Source organism: Eptatretus burgeri, chromosome 10, assembly GCF_056783735.1.
Source record: "Eptatretus burgeri isolate ZD-2024b chromosome 10, Ebu_testis_v1, whole genome shotgun sequence".
Taxonomy (NCBI): domain Eukaryota; kingdom Metazoa; phylum Chordata; class Myxini; order Myxiniformes; family Myxinidae; genus Eptatretus; species Eptatretus burgeri.
The window spans coordinates 106,516,015-106,542,342 of NC_140970.1; the positions used below are offsets into that span (position 1 = coordinate 106,516,015).

Here is a 26,328-nt window from a genome sequence, read left to right on the forward strand (position 1 = left end):
GTACCTCTATGCCTCTAATGAGGGTCCAGTGGGGTAGCTTTAATGACGGAATACAATGAAATACTCACTTCCAACGAGGACCAAAAACAATATTTGCTCCCGGTTGTTTCAGAGCATAGAAGGAAAATGCTGACCTGCAAGAAAGAACTTTTGCACGAATGGTGAAATTGTTCAATGCATTATTATGTAAGTATTCTGTGATGTGAAAATTGAAAATTGATGAAATAAATGCCAAATGATTGTAAATTCATGACTTGTGTTACTTTTTATCCAGAAGTTATTGAATTCAGTAGATTTTCTTTTTCTTATTTTGGGTTATTGGAATTTTTAAAAATTCTGAAATTTCAATGTCCGGTAGCGACCCCTAAACATTGTGCGATTTGGCTGAAACTTCATCAGTGGTGTTTTCTCATCAAAAGGAAAAGAAATTGGGGGGCGGGGGGGGTGAGACTTGCAACTTTCAATTTTTTTAAAAATAGAAACCGATCTACTGTACGTCGGGGCGCCGCATACGGTCAGTAATACAGCTCGCCGCCTTTCAGCGTCCTCATCAGTGTCCATTTTGTTTGCCACGAAGTACTGCTTCATATGATCGGTATTGTCTTCCTAATCATCGCCCACTGCGTATTCTTGCGATATGCCGATGCACAAAGACATCCTCGTCGCCACTGTAATGTACTCAATAGACAGGGACGAAGACTCTGAAGTGGGAACAACAGGTTTAATCTGGACATGAGCACTGCACAAGACAACACAGCACAGCACAGCACAGCACAGCACAGCACAGCACAGCATAGCATCCGAACATGGGCGTGTCACTTGACTTCCCTTAACAACGCCCATTAATGTATGCATTAGTATATAAAGAACTCATACGTCACAAGTTTTGAGTTTGACCTTTTTACATTTAATTAACACCAGGTGGGTTGACTCAGCCTGTCATCCTTCCCAAGTCGGCAAAATGAGTACCAGCGTACTGGTAACAGGGGCACTGTTGCCATCAGCGGCACAGCCATGCCGCCAGCCAATGATGCTACTCGCAGCCTTGTGCTGCACAGGAACGTGGAGTTGACGTTGTTCAAACACAGCAAATATGGATTAAAAAAGTTAACGAGGCTTTTATGGGTTGGGTAGGCGTGGTCAAAGGCGGTCCCCACCACAAAACAGGTGAGCTGTGTGTTGGGTGGGCGTGGTCAAAGGCGGTCCCTACCACGAAACAGGTGAGCTGTGCGTTGGGTGGGCGTGGTCAAAGGCGGTCCCAACCACTAAACAGGTGAGCTGTGCGTTGGGTGGGCGTGGTCAAAGGCGGTCCCCACCACAAAACAGGTGAGCTGTGCGTTGGGTGGGCGTGGTTAAAGGCGGTCCCTACCACGAAACAGGTGAGCTGTGCGTTGGGTGGGCGTGGTCAAAGGCGGTCCCAACCACTAAACAGGTGAGCTGTGCGTTGGGTGGGCGTGGTCAAAGGCGGTCCCCACCACAAAACAGGTGAGCTGTGCGTTGGGTGGGCGTGGTCAAAGGCGGTCCTAAGCACGAAACAGGTGAGCTGTGCGTTGGGTGGGCGTGGTCAAAGGCGGTCCCTACCACGAAACAGGTGAGCTGTGCGTTGGGTGGGCGTGGTCAAAGGCGGTCCCTTTAAACTGGGAAACAGGCAAGGTCCCACACTCTCTCTAAGTGTAAACGATGGACCAGGTGCAGGTACAGGCTCCCGCAGCCTCGGCTCCAGAGTCGCGGCAAGATTGAATAGAGGAAAACGAGGGGGAACTGGAGCGGCTTCGGCACCTGCTCCAGACCCTGGAATGGCAAAACGTCCAGCTGCGTCGAACTGAGTCCGTTCAGGGACGACGTCACACCAGGAGTCCATTCCAAGCCGAAACTTGTCGCACCGCTCTTGGGTGCGCTTTGGCATCTCCCCGGAGACTCGATCTGGGTGCTGGTAACGTCAAGCACCCCCATGGGAGCGAACGAACACACCGACATGATGTCTCCCTGCAGACTGTCCCTTGTGGCCGGGCGGTGGTCCTCTCTGCGGGGTTCGTGGCTGTAGTGCATGAACCCGTTGTCCCGAACGTGGTGCTGTCCTTGGACAAGGTGGACATGATCGATATGGATGTTTGCATCGTGTGGGAAGAAGATAGCTGGCGAGTGAACAAACTTGAACTTTCTTTCGAGTCTTGTTTCTGTGGTGGAGTCTGCGGGCCTACGGGGAAGGGCATGGTGGTGTGGGAGTGGTCGGAGTGGTTATCGTATCTGCAAGGGATATAAGGTGTGCGCGCCACCTGAGGCGTCGTAGGAATGCAGCACTCGAACGCGGCTTGTGCGGGTGCATACGTAATAAAGGAGAGCCGCCGGGCAGAGTACGCCCGCGCTCGCGCTTGTGCAACACAGCCCGGCTCAACTGTTCCCCCGCTCGTGTCTGCCTGCTAAGCATCTCCCATTCAGTACACCACAGTTGGCTGACGAGGATCTTCGGATCGGCGTGTGCAGGGCGGCAAATGACCCGTGCGCTTCCAGGCTACGGAGCCAAGGGTCTCGCCAGCACGAGCATGGCAGAGGGTCGGTGCACGGAGAACGTACGCGTGCCCGCCTTCGTCGGAATCGACTTCGGCCACGTCGAGTGGGCAACGGCCGCGCTCACTTTTCGTTTTGTTGAGGCACGACGGATCGGGGGAATGATTTCTGCAAAGCCACGGCTAAAGAACGAGGACACGCGTTTCGGCTTGAACGCGGCGTGGGACGTCGCGCAAGCTCTGGAGAATGTCCGAGGTCTCGATGGTCGGGGCACAGCAGATGGTCTGGGGGTCATCGCGATGGGCCAGGCACGCGCGGCCACGCGCACGGTCTGCGGCGCGGGTCGTGGGCGAGCGTTGCAATGCAATCACTCGGATGGCGGTCTGAGCACTCGAGGTCGTCTACGGTGTGTGGGCCGAGGGTCATCGCCCATCGTTACAGTCATAGATGGCGGTGTGCGAAGCGATCCTTCCGTCCCGGGTCAAAACCTGCTTCCAATTGATCCGGAGATGACAAGATCAGTGGCAGGGGAGGTTGAAGTGATCGAGGCACAGATCGGGTGTCGAATTGAGTCCACTCGTGCTGCCCGCGCATCGCGCATGTACACCGGCGAAGCGGTTGCGCCGCTTGCAGCGCCCGACGTCTCGGTGCTTTACCGGGGGCGAAGCGCCCTACTCTCGGTGTTCGTGGGGCGAGGGCAGGGGCCCGTCCTTTTGGGTCGGGACTGGCTGGCGCACCTCGGGCTGGATCTCCGGTTCGTACCTTCAGGTGTGCCGGTGCTCTCTTCGATGCCTTCGTCGAGTACCGAGGGCGAGGTTCTGGCGGCGGGAGCCGCGTCGATGCAACGGGAGCGGCCGTTCATTGCTGCCTGCAACGGCGGTGTGCGGTTCGGGAGCGGCAGGAGCCGTGCCAGCTCTCGCGATGGGCTCTCGCGCGTCGGCGGCGTGCATGATGCGAGGTGCGGTGTTGTTCGAGCAGCTTCAACAGGTTGCGGTGAGCCCGTGGCGTTAAAGGAAGTCACGAGTCACAACATCGTGTCGACAACCAAGAAACAGACTCGTGATGTGGGTTGTGGGTTGTTGTTCATGGCATATGTGTTTTTCCTTGCTCTAGTGATGCAATTTAACGTTGTTGAAATAAATGCCAGCAGTTCTCGTGTGAAAGTGGATTTGGCGGAGATCAGTCAATGGGGTTGGTATTATGATCAATGTGATGTAGGGGTTTTGGGAGCAGTGGTGGCAAATAAAGAGGTTGGGTTGGCCTTCCATTGTCCCGGGCCGCAGGTAGTTGCTTTGTCATGTGCTGGGAGTTTATCAAAAGACCGCGCTGTACGGAAACATGAGTTTGCAATGCTTCGAGTGATGTTCGTAGTGATTTATAACGAGCCTATGATTGAAGTGTGGTTTAAATGGAATTGCGACCGTCTAGCTGCCGTGTGGGTCTCGGAGATCGACTCGGAACCAAGACTGTTGCGCTGGTCGGCGTTACCCCCACCTCTGGTTGCGAGCGCAGCTCTCTGTGTTCGCTCAAGGCCGTTTAGACGGGCGTTGGCGTCTCAACTGATTGTGGTGCGTGAGTTGTTTTGGAGCGCTGTTCAGCGCCCCCGGCCAAGGTCGATCAAGGCTGCTGCTGGCGCCACGGCTTCCAGACAGCGGGCTTCCGGCCTCGGAATGTTTATTTACGTCGGGTCTGCCTGGGGGGAGTGGGCCGGAGGCGTTTGATGGTGCCGGGGGAGGTTGGCTCGAAAGATCGCCACGACCTCGGCGAGGGCCATGTCCGCATGAGCCGCCTGGGGGCGTTTCCGCTGGGTAGGGCTGCTGTGGTTTTTTTCGCCTTGCTGCTTCATTTCGGTAACGCGGCCAGAGTTTGGGGGGGGGGGTGCTGTGTCTTCGGAATCTGGTCGGGGCAGCTCCATTAACCCGCTTTCACGCATTATATGATGTGGTGTGCTGTTATACTTCGCTGTTTTCATTTTATTTTCATGATTATTATACCGAAGTCCTTCGTGTTGTTTATGCTTCTTATAATGGTGATCATTTAATAATCATAGTTTTAGGGGGGAGGAGTGTGGTGGAGTCTGCGGGCCTACGGGGAAAGGCATGGTGGTGTGGGAGTGGTCGGAGTGGTCATCGTATCTGCAAGGGATATAAGGTGTGCGCGCTGCCTGAGGCGTCGTAGGAATGCAGTAGTCGAACGCGGCTTGTGCGGGTGCATACGTAATAAAGGAGAGCCGCCGGGCAGAGTACGCCCGCGCTCGCGCTTGTGCAACACAGCCCGGCTCGACTGTTCCCCCCCTCGTGTCTGCCTGCTAAGCATCTCCCATTCAGTACACCACAGTTTCTGCAATTGAATTGTGATTATGTGCGTCACTGAGAATGGTTTATATTAAAATAATTACATTATGTATTTATTTATTTATTTGTTTAAACCGTCACTGAAAATGCTACGTATCTAAACTAGAAGGGCCTCAGTGGAGCGCATACCTCTGCCCTGCAGGATGGTGCACCCCCGCATCTAGCTGGTGACACGATCTCTTTCCTGCGACAGCTCTTCAGAAACCACATCATTGTCCTGGGTACCACTCCTGACTGGGCACCCCATAGCCCAGCCGTGAACCCTCTATGGGGCTGCCAAGGGCTCTGTTTATGCCAACTGCCCTGCCACACGAGATGATCTGAAGCAGCAGGTGTCAGACTACTTCCAGGTAGTGCCACATGAGACCTACAGGAAAGTTGGACAGAACTTTGGAGTCAGGAGGGGCACACATCGAGAATGTCAATTACAAGGATTTTGCATAAATGCCATTTTCAGACCTTGGGCTCTCACGAACTCTAGCAGTGACTTAATGCAATAGCAATCAGTGACAGAAAATACCATCTCACAAGCTTTCAAGAAATGTTTGGTTCATGTTCTTGAGGTTTCTGTTTCTTTGTAAATAAACATTTAAAGCTGAATCACACTTTTTGAAATGCCCTGTATATTGTCTGTACCTGTTTGTGGTGAGGATGTTGAGGTCACGGAGAGATTCACTTACCTTGGCAGTGATATTCATGTCTCTGATGGCTGTTAGCAAGAGGTCAACAGACGTCGGTCGGACCTGGGGAGTCATGGATTCACTGGATCATGGGGTGTGGCGCTGCCGGTACCTGTGCGGGAGGACGGAAGTCCGAGTCTTTAGGTCCTTGGTGCTTCCAGTCTTGCTCTACTGATGCGAGACTTGGACTCTGACCAGGGATCTGAGACGGAGACTTGATTCCTTTTGTACCAGGTCTCTTCGGAGAATTGTTGGCTATCGCTGGTCGGACTTTGTGTCCAATGAGCGGTTGCTGAGAGAGACTCGGATGAGATTTGTTACCTGCATGGTCCATGAGTGTCAGCTATGGCTGTATGGACATGTGGCTCGTTTTCCTGACGCTGATCCTGCTCACCAGATTCTCTCAGCGATGGAGCCTCGTGAATGGAGGAAGACAGCACAAGGGGATTTATCCTCGAACAAACTATAATTGCACGAATACAGTTTCTTCAAAATGAACACATTTCATGAACATGCACAAATATTTACAAGACGACAATTCAAAAGGAAATAATAGTAATAATAAATAAATAACTCCTACAGTCGAGGCCTTGCACACAGACTCGGATACGGACAATGGGGATACAAAATAAAAAGAAAATCCCTCCTTTTCAAGTATACTTGTACTCAGCTTGGCCCAGAGCTGATCCTTGTCAAACTGGAATTGAGGTGCTTCTTTCGTAGCAGGGCAGACGTATGCCAGGCAATCCGCGAGAGGCTTTCCACATGGAGGCTCAAAATGTGACAGCCTTCCTCTTTCCAAAAGTGTGCGAGCCAACGCCAGACCTCTTCAAAAGTGCCACCTGCCTCGTGCGTTCCTCACACTGACCTCGTGTGTGCGCTCTGCCAACCTCTAGTCCTATCCAGATGGAAACCTTCCACAATCCAAAAGTGCGCAAGCCTGCCTGCCCTCGACCTCGATCACACCGATCTCTCAAGATCCGCAACCACCTCCACCTCTCCTGTGCGCTCCTTACTCTTCTCTGCCTCCAGGGCGTGGCCTGCTCGCACCAAACCTGGGAAGGCAGGGCTTCTCCTGCTCGGCACGCGTGCTTGTTCTTCCTCATGGTTTTGGTTATAAAGACATGGGGTGGGGGGGGGGGAGCGAAATCAGAGGGCAATCACATACTGGGGAAGTTATTCTTACTCCCTCGGCTAAATAACACCGCATCACCCCTTGTGTGGTGACACGTAACACTTGGACTCACAAATTCCCTAACTTGGTTACATCGAGATGCTTTCTACTCGTACACGGACCAAGCAACTCTACACAATGCTAAATTCCCAATTAAATTCTTCCATCTACCCCCACAGCCGTAACAATATATTCAATAGTGAAGGAAAAGAAAAAAAATTACCCCTGTGCGGGAGTGACGGTCATCTCTACCGAAGACTACTGCGCAGCTCCACTGCGCAGCTCGAACAGCGCAGTTTGGTTAAAGATGACTCGGCATTTTGGCGCGCGCGCACGAAATTATATTTTGAAAATAAATGCCGACGTTTACATTTCGGGTTTTGAAACTTTGCCACTTTCGGCAGAAAATGTATAAATATAATATACAAGGTCAGCTGCTATGCAATGACAGCATTCACTAACTTTTACCATGCCCAGTCGAGAATATATAGCCCCCTGAAGGTAGGGCAGTTTTTGCAAACTTTGAAGTCACGTGACGCGAAAACGAAAGCGAAATTCGAAAATCCGCCCTGACAAAATTTAGATATTGTCCCATACATTCATATGCCACAATCAAATTCAAGATCGCTTGAGAAATCGCGGAGGAGATAGAATTTGAAAATCGTCATTTTCACAACTTTAAAGGCCTCGTGACCTTGACCTTGACCTTCAGTGACCTTGAAAGTCGTACCATCGTGTACGTCTCATCGACCCCTATCAGGATCACTAATGACCAGATCTCCCGCTTCAACTTCATTGTGAACGGATGGACGGATCAAAAGACATCGACACCCATATTATTAGGTCATGCTCGCAGAGATGACCTAAAAACGCTGTAAAGCAAAATTACTAAAAAGGGAACTATGACATTTTATTAGGTCATCTCTTCGAGCATGACCTAATAATATGGGTGTCGATGTCCTTTGGTCCGTCCGTCCGTCCGTCCGTTCACAATGAAGTTGAAGTGGGAGATCTGGTCATTAGTGATCCTGATAGATGTCGATGAGACGTACACGATGGTATGACTTTCAAGGTCACCGAAGGTCAAGGTCAAGGTCACGAGGCCTTTGAAGTTGTGAAAATGACGATTTTCAAATTCTATCTCCTCCGCCATTTCTCAAGCGATCTTGAATTTGATTGTGGCATATAAATCTATGGGACAATATCGAAATTTCGTCGGGCCAGATTTTCGATATTCGCTTTCGTTTTCGCGTCACGTGACTTCAAAGTTTGCAAAAACTGCCCTACCTTCAGGAGGCTATATATTTTCTCACATAGATGACCGTCACTCCCGCACGGGGGTAATTTAAAAATTATATTTTTAATATTTTTTTTAATTGTTGAAAATCAGAATGAATATGAATTGTTGACAGAGACAGACACAGACACCCCTATCTTGATCAATGGGATATAATTTTTACTTGACCACCTCTCAGTCTCTACTTTGATGCTAAAATATTATGCCCTTCCCACTCGCCCCCATTTTATTTTATCTTTGTCAAATGGTTGTATTAATAAAACAACACAAACTGATCCCCCACTTTGCATCACAGAGAATCGCCAAACTGGAAGGACTGTTCTGACCTTTAAACATAGTTATTTCATTCCCTCTCCTCCCCTTCCCTTTCCCTCTCCCTCCTTCCCTTTCGCTTTCCCTCCCCATCCCCTCTCCCTCCCCCTTTCCGTCTCCCTCCCTCTTTGCGTCCCCCTCTACCTCCCCCTCTCCCTCTCCCTTACCCTTCCCCTCTCCCTCCCCCTTTCTCTCCCCTACCCTCCAATGATTACGAATGATTTCCTCTTATTAAAAATAATTATGAAGTCGACAAGATAACTTTGTTGTAAGTTATAAGCAACAAGATTGTATATGGGTTTTTATTTATTAATTATTGATTTTAGTAGTTTACACAAAACTCATTTGGTGTCTTTTATAAAACGAAACTGATTTTATAAGTACAAACAATGTGAATATTTCTCCCATTTGGCTTGTTTCTCCAACACAGAATGCTACTTCAGTACAGAAGATTGTTTTCACAGCACACCGGCAGTCTCTGGGGTGTCTGAGCGGATAGGATGTGGCATGCGTGGTGGTGCAGAGCAACTTCCTCCTCCAAGGACTGCAAATCTGGCTTCAGGCAAACGATCCTTCCCCAAATTTGACATCAGAATGCGATGTGGTTGATTTATTGATGGGATGATTGATCAGTTTAAAACCAATGATTCTTGCATGTGGAAATGTAGTTCCGCATCTCCACTGCTCTACTGGATTTTGATCGTGGAATATCATCTGCACATGCACTCCATTTGACTCTGGTGACTGAATTTCGCCTTTTCTTTCCTTATTCTTGCACTGCAGCTCCACACAGTGAATTTTCTGCAAAGTATGAATGTTCAAGTCTCGAAAATAGTGCTCCCACCATGAGTGATCCATCACTCCATAATGGCAACAGTTAGTTGGCAGCAGCATCTCGAGTTTATGGCCAAACACGAGCTGCAGTGAAGTCTTTGTCTGCCTCTTCCAAACTATTCTTTGTCGATGAGCAATCTGACGTGGACTTCACTTCGGAGGTGGTCATGGTGACTGAGAAGAGTGTATTGGATCCGAGCGGTCTTTCCAACGGCTTGGAATCTGGCCCACGGAGACCGTCGGTGATGCAGTCTCGCCCGCAGACAGCCCAGAGACTCCTGAGGACGTTGGTGTGCATTCACTTTATTTATTTATTTATCTTAAAACTAAAACTTTTCTCATTATTTCCCTTCAAGAAAGAACCACAATTTGGAGTGTGGTGTGGTGGTTAAAAAAGGGGGTTAAATGTCGATTGTTTCTCTGCATGGAATCCAGTTTGAAATGCTGTTGCTGTTCGAGTGTCGATGTCACAAAATATAGGCCACGTGGTAATAACGGATGACTACAATGGATATAAACTTGTCATTTTTCACTGAATTTGCACTTCTTTTGATGAAAGGTTTTTGAAAACTTTGGAGGACAAACATATAAATTACTCAACCAAATTACTTTCTTCCCAAATCTTTTCCTTCTACCTCTTCGTTATCCTATTTCCTCTCCACACTTCACAAATTACAAAAAAGAACTCTTTCCACTCCACAGCAATTTCATTCCACTTGAACTTCCTGTTTGTCCATTCTTTTGCAGTGTGGGCTGGTTGTCATGTACTTTTTATCGGTGCCAACTAGTTGGTCCTTTTACATCATGAACTTTGTTTAATTTACTTGTCCAACCAATGGAAGTAGTGTAGACTTGTTTTTTTGTTGTGTTTTCAAAAAATAATCTGGTTTCCAACAGATTCTTTTGCCCCACACTACTATCGGGTTCTTGGACCTCCCCCTCGGTGGACAGGCATGGAGGAAGGTATGAACATAAGTGTGACGACTTTTCCCTTCCTGGAAGCTCGCGATTTACACCTTCATGTCAATGACTCTCGGATTTCAGTTTCACTGGAGTTGAACCACATTCGCAGCCCGCTCTTCATTGATGCATTTCCTCTCTTGATTCACAGAGCTTCATCCCATGTGCCGCATCATGGCTTTACCTTTGGTGTTGTCACTCCTTTCAACCATGGGACTACGAGCATCTAACCCTTTTTGTTGAGCAGCTTCTATTTATTTATTTATTTATTTATTTCTTTTGTATACATTGTCAAGGCTTGTGTGAGAGCTTACACACAATGCACAACAAGGGGAGCAGGAGACGGGCGGGAGAGGGAAGGACAAAACATTGGGGAACAGAGACATTAGGAGATCTGTGGAAGGGAGAGGGATGGGGCGGGGAACACGGGGTAAACAAGATGGACATTACAGTTCAGGACCTTACATTACGGGGAACTTTCAGGAAGGAAGGCATGGAATTTGAACGAGGTAAGTTTGGGGTGGATTAACAGGGACAGAAAAGATTGAGGTTTTGGATGGGGAAGATAGGAGATGGTGGTGAACAGCTGTTTTGAAGGCCTGCAGGGAAGAATGGGAGTGAAAAGAGTGTGGGAGTTTATTCCAAACGTGGGGGGAAAAGAGGAATGAAAGAGTGAAGGTGAGCGGTGATTCGTGATTTTGGTAGTTTCAGCAGGAGGGGTTGCTGGCGGACCTTGATCACCCTGCGGAAATATGAAATTCTCATGGGCACTGGCCATTTATGACACTCGAGTCACCGAGTGAATCATATTTTGTGGACACAATGCCAAATTGGCCCACTGGTGATGCGACATTTCTTGCTTCTTATTGAACTTGTGACTGTCTTCACCTGCACTCAAACTCAACAGCTTGTGGGACACCGCTCAGACTGGACCAAGTCATCAACCTTTAGCAATGAGTAGAAGTCCAACTCTATTTTATGTCATTGATCCCGACATGATTACTTATCATGTCCGTCGAAACTACATCCGACGACGATGTCCACCGAGGTGATTCTGCTGAGGTACCCTCGTCACCGGTAGTGGCCATTAGTTTAAAACTCCCTCCATTATGGCCCGCCATTCCAACAGTGTGGTTTGCGCAAGTTGAAGTGCAGTTCCTGACCATGCATGTTCCCACCCAGGATACACACTTTGCCTATGGTATTGGATCTCTTCAGCCAAAAATAGTGCAAGAAGTGAGTGACCTCCTAATTGCTCCTCCAGCCTCAGAATGTTGTATCAAACTCAAGGCTGAGTTCATCAGGCATACCTCAGCTTCAGAGCAAAAGACATTACACCAACCACTCATTTCTGAAGAGCTGAGTGACAGAAAACCCTATCAGCTTTTGTGAAGAATGACACAGCTGCTTGGAGACAATACATTGGTGAATACCATCTTGAAACACCTATTTCTCCAGAGACTTCCCACCAACGTCCAACTGATCTTGGCCTCAACTATAGAGGCTCTTGACATCGAACAACTGGTGGACCTTGCCGACAATATCATGGAAGTCTCTTGTCCTTTGTCTTCTGCTGTGCACATAGGAGCTGTTTCAAAACCTCAACAGCAACTTTCACCTCAACCAGACTAAGTTTGTGCCTTATCCACCGAGGTTAACAGCCTCAGATATGTACAAGCTCTCATGAGACAACTACAGGTGGAAAGAGAGGAGGAGAAGCTGAGGGCATGGTCAATCTCAAAGTCAATCGAGAGGACACAATCCCAGCTCAAGTGCCCACCAACACGTCTAACGGATGTGCTGGTCCCATCGGAAGCATGGAGAAATAGCTCACAAAAGCATCAGTCCATGCTCATACCAGTCCCGCCCTTCGGAGCAGGGAAACTTCAATGCCAGCGACCTAGCGGTGACAAGTCAGACTGGCAGTGACACATCTAGTCACCTATTCTACATAACTGACAAGGGAACAGGTAGGAGGTTTTTATTGAGTACTTGTGCCGAAGTGAGTGTTTTACTATCTTTTCACAAAAGCAAAGGCTCGCCTCCATCAATCGAGCTGCGGGCAATGAAGCACTCGCCCATCACCGTCTGCGGGGAGAGATCTTCAACGCTGGATCTTGGACTGGGACGAGTATTTTGTTGGGTATTTCTGGTTGCTGAGTTGCTTCCACCCATCATTGGAGCTGATTTTCTTTGCCAGTTTTGCCTGTTCATGGATGTCAGACATCACAAGCTCATTGACATCACGATCAGCAGCCTTACTGTGCTGGGAATCATCGATCATACACCCTCCATCAGCCGCATGTTTCTGAAAGCTACATCTCCTTCACGTTATGACACCCTCCGTTGTGAATACCCAGAGATTGCTCGTCCGGTATGCAGGGATTTTGATAGCAAGCACTCGACTACTCGGCACGTAGTAACTCGTGGATCTTCAGTTGCAGCACGACCACGACACCTTGCCCTAGATCATCTCTAAGTCGCCAGGTAAGTGTTCGAGCACATCCTTTAACTCAACATCATATGACAATCTGGCAGCAACTGGTCTTCGCCCTTGCATATGGTCCTGAGAAAGTGCACCACACCTTCTTCTCCACACTTTTCTCAACATCTTCATTGAAAAAACTGCTTGTCTTCCTTTAAGATCCTTTAAAAACATTAAAATGTTTGAACTTCCTTTCTTCTCTGTCATGAGCACACTGTGTTCTGCTTGTTTCATAATCTATTCTTACTCTTCTTCTTGCTCACAAGGAATATTTTTCCATCCTGTGGTTCCGACAGCATGACTTTGTGCCTTCAACAACAATTCCTGTGTTCCAACAACCCCCACCACCCCTGTACGCTCCTCGGGCAGTGTTCTGGGCCCCATTCATATTCCTGATCTTCATTAATGATCTGATTGACTCTGTAAAATTCCCTTTATCCATTTGTTGATAACTTCACCCTCTGCTATGACATCCCACATCCTCCAGACAACAAACTGCAGCCTCTTCCCTCTTATGACCTTGACAAAACCATAAGCTGGTCAAACAATTGCAAAGTCTTTTAGCCCTGACAAATCTCACTCGTCCTCCCGTGCTCTTTCCGAAAGGACCATCTGGTAAACACCGCCCCCACCCCCCCAATTCACACATCTACTTTAACAGTCCACTTTAGGCATTTCAGTTATTTCAACTCCTGGGTCTTGCTATCATCCACAATCATTTTTGGGTAAACCACATTTCAAAGTTTGCCTCTGAAGCCAGTTTCCGACTGGGCATCATCCGTTATACAAAGTCCTTCCTTGGTACACCTGAACTCCTCCACCTGAACGACCTTCATCCACAGCTTGATTGAATCCTGCTCTCCCCTGTGGGCTGGCTTTCTTGCCTCATTTCTTTCTCAGCTTGATGCTGTGGAAACATTGGAATCTTCCTTGCTGAAGATGAGTCCATGGGCCTATCACTTTCCCATGGCAGACAGGTCGGTTGTCTCTGTCCTCTTCCACCTCTTCTCTGGTCTTGCACCCTCTGCTCTTTCTGTGGTTCCTCCCCACGGTCCACCCTCAACTCCCTGATTGTGAACCACCGAAATCCAGGATCACTGCTCATCTCCATTCATTCGTTCCTTTTTTTTTATTTTTTATTTTTTTTTACTTGACTGTGGAATCGACCTCCACATTTTGTTGAATCATATTCTTCCTCCCATGTCTCTAAGACAGCTGTTCACCACAATCTCATATCATCCCCAATCCAAAACCATGATCCCTACTTCACTCTATAACCCCAACCTCCAACCCCCCACTTTCTACATTTCAACTTTTCCCTCCTGAGAGTTTCCTTCTGTATCCATCTTGTCCAATCTGTGCATCCTTTCCTGCCCCCCATTCCTCCCCACCCCCATTGTTTGTCCAAGTCTCCCTCTATCTTCCCCTTCAACTCCACTGTTGGTGTCTCCTTCTCCTCCTGCTGTTATTTTTGGTCTGTTCCATCCTGAACTCTTCAGTTTTCTAGCTCTTACATGAGCCTCGACTCTGTATTAAAATAAAATATAATTTCTTCCACAATTTTTAGTTCATTACACCCCGTCCTGCCCCCTCCCATTACTCAAAGCTCGGTTTCTGTTTTGACTTGCTGCATTGGCTCAGTGGGGTTTTTTTTATGATGGCAATCCCAATGAACACAAGATGATGTCACAATGGAACATGCACTGTTTACCGATGGCTTCCTTGTTGTATTTCCACATATCCAAATTTAAATTCCTCCAAAGAGGTTGAATTGAAAATTTTGCTGCTTGACACCACGATGAAAATAATGATACAAATTATATTACTTGAAGACACAGGGAGTTGTAATTAAAAAAAAATTTTTTGAAAACCAGTAGGAAGTTTTGGCTCTACTCTAACCATGCAGCACACCATTTGGGCCACGTATCAATGTGAGGAGCAGGATGCCGTGATGTAATACAGTACATAATTGTTCAAGAGTTTTAGGTGGTCCGAGTTCATATAATGTTCGATTGGACCCAACAGTTTTGATCTGTTGGAAAGTGGAACCCACCTCTGCCATTCTTCAAAGACCAACATTCTATGTGGAGTTAATATCACAAAGTTTGATGGAGAGCAAAATATACAAATTCACACCACAGAAGTGAAATGGAGCCGACATGAACATCTTCCATTCCCACTACCAATGTAAATGGAATGTAAAATAGCGGCCAGACGAACCGCTGGCAGACCCATGATGGTGAATGTTCTCGATGGAGACTACACCTGACCTGACCGGAGCTGAACTGTTGATTGTCCCGTGTGGCTACTTCTGTGTTGTCTGGTGTTCCTTTTGTGTTTATATTTATATATATATATATATTTTAATGAATTTCATGTTTGGAGATCTTGACCATGTAACACTTGTACATAGCCTGTAAACCTCATAAACAGCATGCAAAGTTTTAACATGCATAAATGAGTGGCCATAGCAGAAGAAACAGGTCTTCAGGGTTTAGGACCCCTCACTGTCTGTACCCACCCTACTGAGTCAATTCCAACTGCTCTTCAGCTCTATATTTTTCACCTGAGAAGGTGGAGAAGTTTCTGACAATCATTGACTGATTCTGCAACTGGACCAGATGGCATCAGCTAATGAGTCCGAAAAACCTGCTCTGCTGCTCTTGCACGACCTCTCACTGCCGTTTTCACCATGTAATTTGGGTGGGATCATCGTCCATCTGAGTGGAAATCAGGCAACATCACTGAATTACAGAAAAAGGTGAAAAAACTGATTCCCTCAACAGACTATCAGCTTACTTCCAATCATCAGCAAGGTCTTGGGAATCCATCATCGTAGTTGATATGAAATCCTTCCTTTTCTCCAACAATCTCATCTCAAATCACCAACTTGGTTTCAGACCAGGTCATTCTACCCTGGACCTGCTGCTTCGACTCACCCAAAAATGGATATACGCCTTCAACGTCAGACATGAGTTCAGGGCTGTCTCTCTGGACATATCTTGTGTTTTTGATAGTCTGGCATCCTGACATGCTTTCCAAACTCTCTGCCTATGGCATCTGAGGCCAACTCCACATATGGCTGACTGACTTCCTCTACTCTTGCAACCAACTTGTAGGTCAGGTATGGGAGCATGCACCAGAGCAGCGCGTCGCTGCGTCCACTTTCTGCCGGTACTCCAGGGGCCTCCATCAGGCCATCCCCAAGCAGATGCCTGGCCCAACCCCATCTCCTTGAGATGCTGATCAACCTGCTGCAACCACGAGGCATGTGGTCCATCCCATTGGCCTCCTTCACTCACGAGGCTCCCTCGCTGAGAATCTGGTGAGCAGAATCAGCGACAGGAAAATGAGCCACATGTCCATACAGCCGCAGCTGATGCTCACGGACTATGCAGGTACCAAATCACGATGACTCAGAATGTCGTCTTCCCGCACAGGTACGAGCAACGCCACACCCCATGATCCAGTGAATCCAGAATTCCCCAGACACGACTCAGTCGTCTGTTGACCTCTGACTCACAGCCAGCAGAGACATGAACATTACTTCCAAGGGAAGTGAATAGCTCCGTGACCTCAACATCCTCACCACAAACAGGTACAGACAGGACAGCAGCATCTACGATGTCATTGAAAGCCTGGATCTTAGTTTTGACCAAGGAAACCCATAATCCCAGCAGCTCCGACTCCACATTCAGCACCCTGAGGGCCCCCAAAAGGATATCTAAAGTCTCCACAAAGATGACTGCATCATCTGCAAAATCAAGGTCAGAGATCTTGACATTCCCAAATGATGCAATGCAACTTGATCTCTCCAACATCCTCCCCAGAATCCAGTTCATACAAGTGCTGAAAAGTGTGAGGGGCAGTAAACACCCCTGACAAACTACAGTAACAAATGGAAATAAGTCAGAGATGGTACATCTCACAGCACTCTCAGTTCCAGAGTAGAGTTCAGACATCAGATTGATCAGTTTTGGTGGCACCCCATGAAGATCAAGAATTCTCCAGAGGCCATCCCGACTCACTGGATCAAAGGCTTTACAGAGATCAACATGGGCTGCAAGTGGCCTCTGCTGAAACTCTCGTCTGCGTTCTGTGAGGACCCGAAGAGCAAGGATACGGAAAATCGTTGACCTCTTTGGTGTAAAGCATGACTGCTCTGGACGCTTGTGCTCAAGCAGATGGTGGCGAACCCTATCAAAAATTATCCGAGCAAAGACCTTGCTCGGCACTGAGAGCAGCGTCGCCCCTCGGTATTTGCTGCAGTCTTGGCGATCACCTTTCCCTTTCCAGAGATGGACAACAAGGCTCCGCTTCCAGTCAGTTGAGATGATGCCTGTGTTCCAGGCAGATCACAGAACTGCATGCAATGACCTGAGTTCAGCATTTCCACCAGCCTTGAGAAGTTCTGCATGGATGCAACAGATCCCAGGAGCTTTACCCCATTTCAACCGGTTCACCGCAACCTGTGTTTCCACTAACGAACGTGGACCACAGTTGATTGGAGGGTCAGCAATAGGGATAGTTACACCCCTGATGTCGAACTCGACAGCTGGTGGAACAGCATTGTACAACCGCTCAAATTAACTGGCCCAGCAGGTCTTCACTTTGGACTCCTCTGACAAGAGCCCACCACCCTCGGCTTTAATTGCAGTACACTGAGGGATGGGCTTGGTGGAACGCAATGCATGAACTCCCCTGTAAGCAGGACGAGAATCACTTGAACGCAGGTGATGTTCTACCCCCTAACAGATTCCTCGCACCTAGGCCTCCTTGTCCACCCTTGGCGCACGTACAGTTTTACTCCTCAGCTCCCTGAACAGCTCAGCTCTGCCATTCAGCCTGGCCTTGCGACTCTGATCAATGGTAGTCAGTGTCCCTTGAGAAGCAAACATGGTCCATCTCCTTTGCCGCACCACCAGCGTTGGAATACCAAATCCAATGATGAGCTTGTGGGCGCTGACACCAGGAACCAGCCACCCCAAGTCCATGACTTCTTACAAAGTCAAGGAATTTCATGCTCTTCTGGTTCACAGTTCCAGACCCATGGGGACCAACACGTGTCTCATAACCATCCCTATCAGTTCCAGTCGATGCATTGAAATCCCTCAAGACTAGAACAGTATCTTGCCTGGGGTACGGATCAATCACATACTCGAGTGTGGCATAAAATGTGTCCTTCACGGTGAGATCACTTGCCTCAGTCGGAGCATCGACAGAGACCAGAGAAACGACACCCAAGGAGTGACCAGGCAGAGCACTTAGTCTCATAATACGCTTATTGACCGGTGTTACCTCAATTATCATTGGGGTCAGTTTATTGGACACGGCTACAGCAACTCCTTGAGTATGGTAACCATCAGAGCGACCAGACCAATAGTAGGTGCAACCATCCGCCATGATCTTGTCGCAATCCGGTCTTCGAATCTCAGAGAGTGCTGCAATACCGATGTCCACACGCTTGAGCTAAGATTATAACAGGGAGACGTGATCATCATCTCGTCAGGATAGGACATTCCAGGCACCCACCCGAAGGGACCGCCTCAGGTTAACCCAAGGAGACCGCCGTCTGATGGACGACACCTCAGCACCACCCCGACACACAACCGCAATCTGACCTGAGAAGGTTACCCCATGGTTTTCCTCCGATCAAAGATTGGGGGTTCTGAAGACTTTGCCCCAATCCTGCCATCTGGTGAGCTACCCTGCGAAGGGAAGCTGCACAGGAGGTACTCCCACGGAGTGGGTTTTCAGATATTTATTTTAAAAATTGTTTTGTGCTTTTGGAATGTTTGATGGAATGAAGGGTTTTAGAGTGGCTGGAGTGCAAATCCTGCCACCAACCTCCTAATAAAAAGTAACCCAACTGCAGGAGGATGTCCGCAGACACAGTTGTGCACTAGAAATGGATGACTGTTGGCTCACAAGGAGCTCCTCCACCCTTTTACTTTTAGCTGTCAATGGAATCCTTTCATCTCCTCTCCCTGTCAAGGCTGGAGTGCCCCAAGGCAGCGTTCTGGGCCCAGTCCTCTTCACAAAAGATCTCTCTGACTCTCTGAAAAATCCTCTTTTTTATTTGCTAATGACTCCACCCCCTGCCATGACATCCCTCATCCTTCAGACAGGCAGGCTGCAGCCTCTTCCCTCTCTTCAGACCTTGACAAAAATCACAAGTTGGCCACACTTGGAATATGTCTTTCAATCCTAACATCTCACACACATCTGGCACCCCCAACACCCCTGCCATCTATTTAATAATCTGAAGTTCTGCCACTGCAAACACTTAGGTCTCATCAGCCATGATCTTTCTTGTGCAAACCATTTCTAAGTTGGCCTCCAAAGCCAGTTGCTGACTGAGCATCCTCCATTGTATAATGTTCTTCATTGGCCCACCTGGACTCCAATCCACTTATAAGGCTTTCATCCACAGCTTGATGAAGTACTACTCTCCCCCGCCCCCCCACACCTTCTTTCTGGTCTTGCACCATCTGCTCTTTCCGTGCTTTTGTCCCCCCTCCACACCCAGGTTTCTGCAGGGCACGTGCGTTCCCCTGCATTCCGTTTCTTGTGAAACTACCTCAATTCAGAATCACTGTTCACCTCTACTCCTCTTTCCTCCCCCTCCCCCCCGTCACTTGTCTAACCGTCTTCCACATTCTCTTCCATGTCATTCTCCCCTCCAGGTCTTCAAGACAGTTGTTCATCACCATCTCAGATCATCTCCCAGCCAAATCCCTGATATTTTCTCCCGATGAACCCCTCCGTTCTCCTCAAATTTGCAGTTTTTCCTTCCTGAGAGTTTGCTTCTGTGTCCATCTTACGTTCTCTTGATGCTGTTCCTTTTGTTCTGTTGTGTCGTGATCTCTTCTGTGTTCTAGCTCTTCCACGACTCTTGACAATGTATACAAAAATGATCAGGGCACTCTTCGACATCACGATGTCACCAGATATGCCTCCCCTCACATTATTACATCATTATAATACTTGCACCAAGTTCAAGTTCAAGAGAAATTAAAAAAAAAAAAGATTTTTGTTCAACCCAAAATGGCTGCCAGACCTTGTGACTTATTTATTATTCGTGAACACTCCGGTGTCCTTAAGGCTTGGGGAACGTGTAGGTAAAGTTTCCCCTCGATTTGTCAAACCATTCTGGAGATGATGGTTTTTAAAGGTTCTGTTTTTCAAATAAATCATTGCTGCCAAACCATGTGAACTATGATGTCATACGTGGAGAACATTTTGTTCCTAATGGATAGGTCGATCATACTTGTCAAGTTTAGCCTTTATCTGTTCAGCAGTTAGAGAAATTTTTTGACTGCTTGCATGTTTTAAAAAAAAACAAAACAAAACGATATGGCTGCCTAACCACATGCCTGATGACGTCATCAATTGTTTATTTTTTTTTCCCCTCTACAAACAATTTATTCCATCAGTATGAAAATTTGAGGGTCATCTAGTGCTAAAGTGATCGACATGCAATCATGATGTCAGAACGAAGCCACCAATGAAATAATCAAAAAAAAAAAATCACTTATTCCCCATGAGGAGTACTTGCCATGTGCCAAGTTTCATTTTTATCCATGGTGCGGTCTCGGGCACCTTTTGAGCGAGGAAGTTGATATTTGGACACGACGGTGAACAAATGATTTGGCTATAAACGGTATTTTTGATTTATTGATTAATCAATGGATTATTTATTCATTTTTTGATTAATTACTTGATTTTCAAAAAGTTACAAATTTGGATGAAACGGTGGTGGTTTGGGTATACTATGAGCCAATTAAGAAATTCATCATTTAAAATTTTTTATTTATTTGTTTCAATTATGCAATTAATCTATCAATCCATCAATTATTGTACACTGCTCCCTCCCAATTACATCTTCATGTGCTACATAGCAGTGTCGAAGAATACTCGATTTCTCTTGTACATTTGAACTATTTAATACATATTCAGACGGAGAATCGGAGGAGATCAAATAACACAAGCAAGCAACACGCTTTATCCTCTGATCCTAATAGTACATAGATTTTGAGTTCCCTGTATAATAAGCAAAGGTGGGGAGGGTGAGATCATGGGACAATGTCTGATAATTTTTGAGACAGAATGCATGCTGAGGCTTAGTTTTGGGGTGCTGGGAAGAGATTACTCGTAGCCTTTTTTGCAGCAGCCACTCATAGGTCAGCTTGAATTCCAAGGGCTGGGGAACCATTTACAATCTGAAGTTGATAGTTCAAACAGTCATCTGGATATTACCGAAACACACATTCTATTGAAGCTAGACTCCAACTTCCAGCCACACTTTGACACCAATATAATTATTTATACATGAGATCCCTCAATATTAATAAGCGAAATAAAATAATAGATAATTCTATTCTACTGGATAAAGATTAAAGAGTATTTGGAAGGTCAATCTGTTTTGGGGAAGAGGGATGTTTTATTAACCTCCGCCATCTTCGAAGATGGATGGAGGTTACTGTTTTCACCCCTTTCTGTTTGTTTGTTTGTTTGTTTGTTTGTGAACAGTATTATCGAAAAACTCCTCGATGGATTTCGACGAAACTTGGTGGGGGGGGCGTTAGGTATGGTCCAAGGATCATGCCATTAAATTTTGGACTTGGTCCCCCCCCCTCCAAAAAAAAATTGTTAGAGAATTTTTTTTTTTTTTGCATTTCTGCATGTTTTAAGTGATTTCCAACCCCCCCCAAAAAATGTTAACCCCCCCAAAAAGAATTTTTTTTGCATTTCTACATGTTTTAAGTGATTTCCAACCCCCCCAAAAAATTGTTACCCCCTCCCCAAGCAAAAAAATAGAGAAAAATTTTTTTTGCATTTCTACATGTTTTAAGTGATTTCCACCCCCAAAATTGTTAGAGAATTTTTTTTTTGCATTTCTACATGTTTTAAGTGATTTCCACCCCCCAAAAAAATTGTTACCCCCCCCCCAAAAAGAAATTTTTTTTTTGCATTTCCACATGTTTTAAGTGATTTCCAACCCCCCCCCCAAAAAAAATTGTTAGAGAAAAAAAATTGTTAGAGAAAAAAAAAATATTTTTTTGCATTTCTACCTTTTAAGTGATTTCCAACCCCCTCCCCCAAAAAATTGTTAGAGAAAAAAAATGTGTTTTTTTTGCATTTCTACATGTTTTAAGTGATTTCCAACCCCCCCCCCCAAAAAAAAAAATTGTTAGAGAAAAAAAAATTTTTGCAACTTTTTTTTCAACAAAATTTCAATTTCTTTTTTTTGCATTTCTACATGTTTTAAGTGATTTCCAACCCCTGCCCCCCCAAAAAAAATGTTGGAGAAAAGAACTATAACTGTCAGCACTGTTGACATCATATTTAATGAATAAGATATAAGGTTCACTTGAGAGACCCAGCAGTATTGGCAGCGGAGGTTTTGCACTCTCCCGAGTGCTCCCCCTCTAGTTTGGCAGAACGGAAACCTTCCATTACAGGAAAGAGATATATGGTTGTTTAAAATTCAAACGGAATATATATATATATATATATATATATATATATATATATATATATATATATATATGTATATATATATATATATGTATATATATATGTATGTATATATATATATATATATATATATATATATATATATATATATATATATATATATATATATATATATACACTCGGATACATGTATACATATCTACATAATTTCAAAATATATGCATGTTCGACCACATGGATGTAATAATCATGTATTCAAATACATTTCACATTAAAGGGTTAAAACAAAACATTGTGCTCGATGCCAAAAACTTTACTTTTCAAATTAATTATCAATCAAGCTTAATTGGCTACATTTTCCTTTTATCATCACACTTCAACTCATTATGCTAATTTTGGAGAAACTTCCATCTGCAGCAACATTGCCAGGTGCCCTGGTGATGTCGTGCGCTGGAGGATTTGTAGTTTATTTATTTGGCATGGAGGTGGTGTCTTTTGAACGATCCTCTGCAGAAGGCAGCAGACAAAACGCAGGTAAACGACTGCTCGTGGGATACAGGACTGACTGAACGAATGGGTGAAGAAAACCATCGATGAAATGAAGAATGGTAAAGGTGCGAGCAGCATTGGTATTGTTGCAGAGATGCTGAAGGCATCTGGTGATATTGGAGTGAATTAAATTACTAAATTGATAAATGTAATTATAAGGGAGACATCTGTCCCAGATGACTGGTTGAAGAGTGCAATGGTGAATATTTATGGAGGGAAGGGTGTTGCCTTAGTTCAGAGCAACTATTGGGGTGTGAAATTGCTGGACGATGGAATGAAAGTGGTCGAGAGAGTCCTGGATAAATTGATAAGACGGGGTGTTAATATACATGAAAAGCAATTTGGTTTCATGCCAGGAAGGGGCACGATAGAGGCAATTTATATCGTTCGGCAATTACAGGAAAAATATCTTGGGGAAATAAACAACTGTACTTTTATATTTGTGGATTTGGAGAAGGCGTTTGGTAGGGTGCCTCAGGAAGTGGTGCAATGGTCCATGAGAAAGTTACGATGTATGATGGCTCAAAAACCTCTGTGAGGGTAAATGGAGTGCAGAGTGAGGATTTTGAAGTGAAAGTGGGTGTTCATCAGGGGGTTCAGTCTTGAGCCCAATCCTGTTCATCATGGTTCTTGAGGCTATATCACAGGAATTCATAGGAGGTTCACCTTGGGAACTCCTGCATGCTGATGGCCTGGTGCTGATAGCTGACAGTGTGGAAGAGGTAATGAGTAAATATACAGAACGGAGGCCAGAGGACTGAAAGTGAATACAGGGAAAATGAAAGTACTGATTAGTAGTGCGGGAGAAGGAAGTGTGGAAAAATGGAGGACGTGGCCCTGTGCTGTCTGTAGAAAAGGTGGAGGTAACAATTCAACATTGTGTAAATCCTGCAACTGCTGGGTGCACAAGATGTGTAGTGGCATCAGGGGTAGACTACAGGTGGCACCTGACTTCAAATATGCTGTTTGCGCAGGTAAATAAGTGACTCCAGTTAGAACGGAAAGGTTAGTTTATGGGGAAGTATCTCTGTAATGTGTAGAGAAATTCTGTTACCTTGGTGATATGATTAGTGGAGGTGGTAGTGTGAGGCAGCAGTGAATGCAAGAATTAGAAGTGGATGGAGGAGGTTTTCAGGAGTTGTTACCCCTATTGACATCTCAAGGGACCTCTCTCCGATTAAAGGGATAACTGTATGCAGCGTGCGTTAGAAGCGTGATGATGTACGGCAGAGAAACATGGGTAATCAAAAAGGAGGATGAACGGAGGTGTTAACGAAATGAAATGAGAATGGTAAGGTGGATGTGTGATGTGGCACTGAAGGATAGGAAATCAAACATGGAATGAAGAGAGAGGTTAGGTATAAAAAGCATTAGTGAGGTTATGCGTAGGGGTAGGTTGAGATGGTTTGGACACGTGGAAAGGATGTGGTCGGGTAGTTGTGTAAAGAGGTGTATAAATATGAACGTGAATGGAAGGAAAGCTGGAGGCTGTCTGAGGAAAATATGGGATGTGTTGCCGAGAGATGATCCTGGAATTAAAGGCCCAACAAGAGGGCTCGCAGCGGATCGTGGAGCCTGGAAAGCAGCCACTAGGTGAACCACGGCTTACATGTGCAAGTATGGAAACTGCCGTAAAACGATGATGATGACGAAGTGGAATGCATGGACGGGCTTTCCATTTGGGGATGCTTTCTCATTCATTCAAATTAGTCTCAGTGTTTGGAGTTAACATTGGTTAACATGTTTGTTATGTTCAGTAATGTGCTTTTGTTCCGGTCGGTGATGCGCGTGCATTGTGTTTAACTAGAGAGTTTTAGGTTGCCCTAAGTGAGGGAGGGTCCTTTACGGCACGAAAAGCGGCGCCATGTTTTGATGATGTGCAAGTCGCGCAATAAACCTGTTGGTTGGTTTCCCATTCTAAAGTATTTGTAGTTGTTTTTTTTACACCGTAACAATATTAAAGTCCATCATGGTTAATGGTTAATGAGATATTTAATGAGAATAGCAAAGAATGAAGGCTTGTGTGTTTGGGCATGTGTGAAGGATTACATGCACGTGCAATGGAGATCAGGGGCATGCTAGTGAAACTCATGTTTTGATTTACCCACCGATCACATCATGCACCTTCTGGTTGGATGGTTTGCCTTTGCGGGAACAATCGTCTGGGTGGCAGAAGGATGGTTGCTCTTTGTGGATTATGCGGTTTTACCGTGTGAGATAATCCACGGCGATGCTCACCATAAGTCAGGAGGTGCGTCTGATGCATCTGATGCGTCTGATGCGTCTGACGCATATGTATGCATGTATGTATATAGGTATATATTCTGTGTTGTCTCTGAACTACTCCCTCAGAGTTTTGTGAAATCGTGCCAAACTTCCGGGATGAACCTCGCTCTCCCGTGCCTCTGTTGTAAGGGTTTTTTTTTTAAACTTAAATCTTCAACTTCAATTGCTTATAAAAAGTAATATCACAAATAAATTTGTGGAAAATAAATATTTGAATTCTGATTGGTGTAAATCATGACAACACAGCAACTCACAGCAACTTTTATCCTTCAGTTAAAACAAGCCAGTCTCTGTGGTGATGTACTTTGTGTCCAGCATGCTGTTTTGTTCATATGATGTTTGACATTCTTAAATGAGTAACTATCCTTGTTTTTCAGGCTTTTTCAGCCTCCTAGGTTAAAGAAGAGCACGATAGAAGCTGACGTGTATTCCACGCATTGACATCATTGGAATGAGATGAGATGACCTCGTTTTTTTTGGAACCGCATCCCACCAGTATTGGTGAATACAGTTTGGAGATGTTCAAAGCTTAAGACGTGGTGGACAGAAGTTGAAAATGATGTGCTCGAGAACTTTTGTAACTGCGTTCTTTTTGTGACGTCCCCAGTTTCTTTCGCCCGTGTTATTGTAACTGCTTGATTGAGCTCGTATATTTGTTTGCAAGTTGGAGGTTTTCTCTGCTTCGTATCTTTTGTTGATGACATTTCATAAAATACAGATTGCTTGTGCGACACTTTATAATGATCGATAAAGTGTAAGACATCGCACTTGGTAATCAAACAATTTTGAGTGGTGGTGCGCACATAGACATTGAGTGATGAGCTACATGTACAAGTTGATGTGCGTACACATCATCAACTGATTTTCTGTGTTAAATCTGAAACGGATAAAAAATGAGTGTTGTCGGACAGTGGCTCGTATATCGATTTGTCTCTCGTCGAACCAATACATCGTCACGTAGTCTTTAGTAAGATGATATAAATGAAGTTCTGCCGTATGAACACCATTGTGCTGAGCTTGTTAGTTATCGTATCTATGTGTGCGTGTGTTTACATGTAATTGGCCCTGAACTTGGTTGTTTGGGTCCGGAGACGGAGTATCGGTTTCTGGCCTGGCTTTCTCAATTATAATTCATAAACACCATCCCATTTACATTTTGTTACTGGAACTTGTTTGCTAAGTGTTATATTCTTATTTATTTCGAAATAAAATTTGCTGACGTTTCCTGCTTATAAATCTGTGTAAATGTAGGTGATGGAGTATTTCATGGTTATCATGTTCCTTTTATACGGGGTGTCGACACTACAAGCACACAAACACACACTTTGGGTGAGTATGTTAACTTTACAATTTATCTTTATTTACAAACTTTCCAGACTCCCCTGATATAAATGCATGAATAATCTAAA

General features: G+C 45.7%; 1 pseudogene across 1 annotated transcript; it reads left to right on the top strand.

The window, feature by feature from the left end:
* Positions 1 to 1,680: 1,680 nt before the first annotated feature.
* On the top strand, positions 1,681 to 26,328 carry LOC147019377 (uncharacterized; annotated as a pseudogene). The gene is made up of 7 exons (XR_015062843.1): positions 1,681 to 2,214; positions 5,144 to 5,212; positions 6,439 to 6,649; positions 8,756 to 8,887; positions 9,109 to 9,449; positions 10,057 to 10,122; positions 25,297 to 26,328. The product of XR_015062843.1 is annotated as an uncharacterized LOC147019377 (transcript).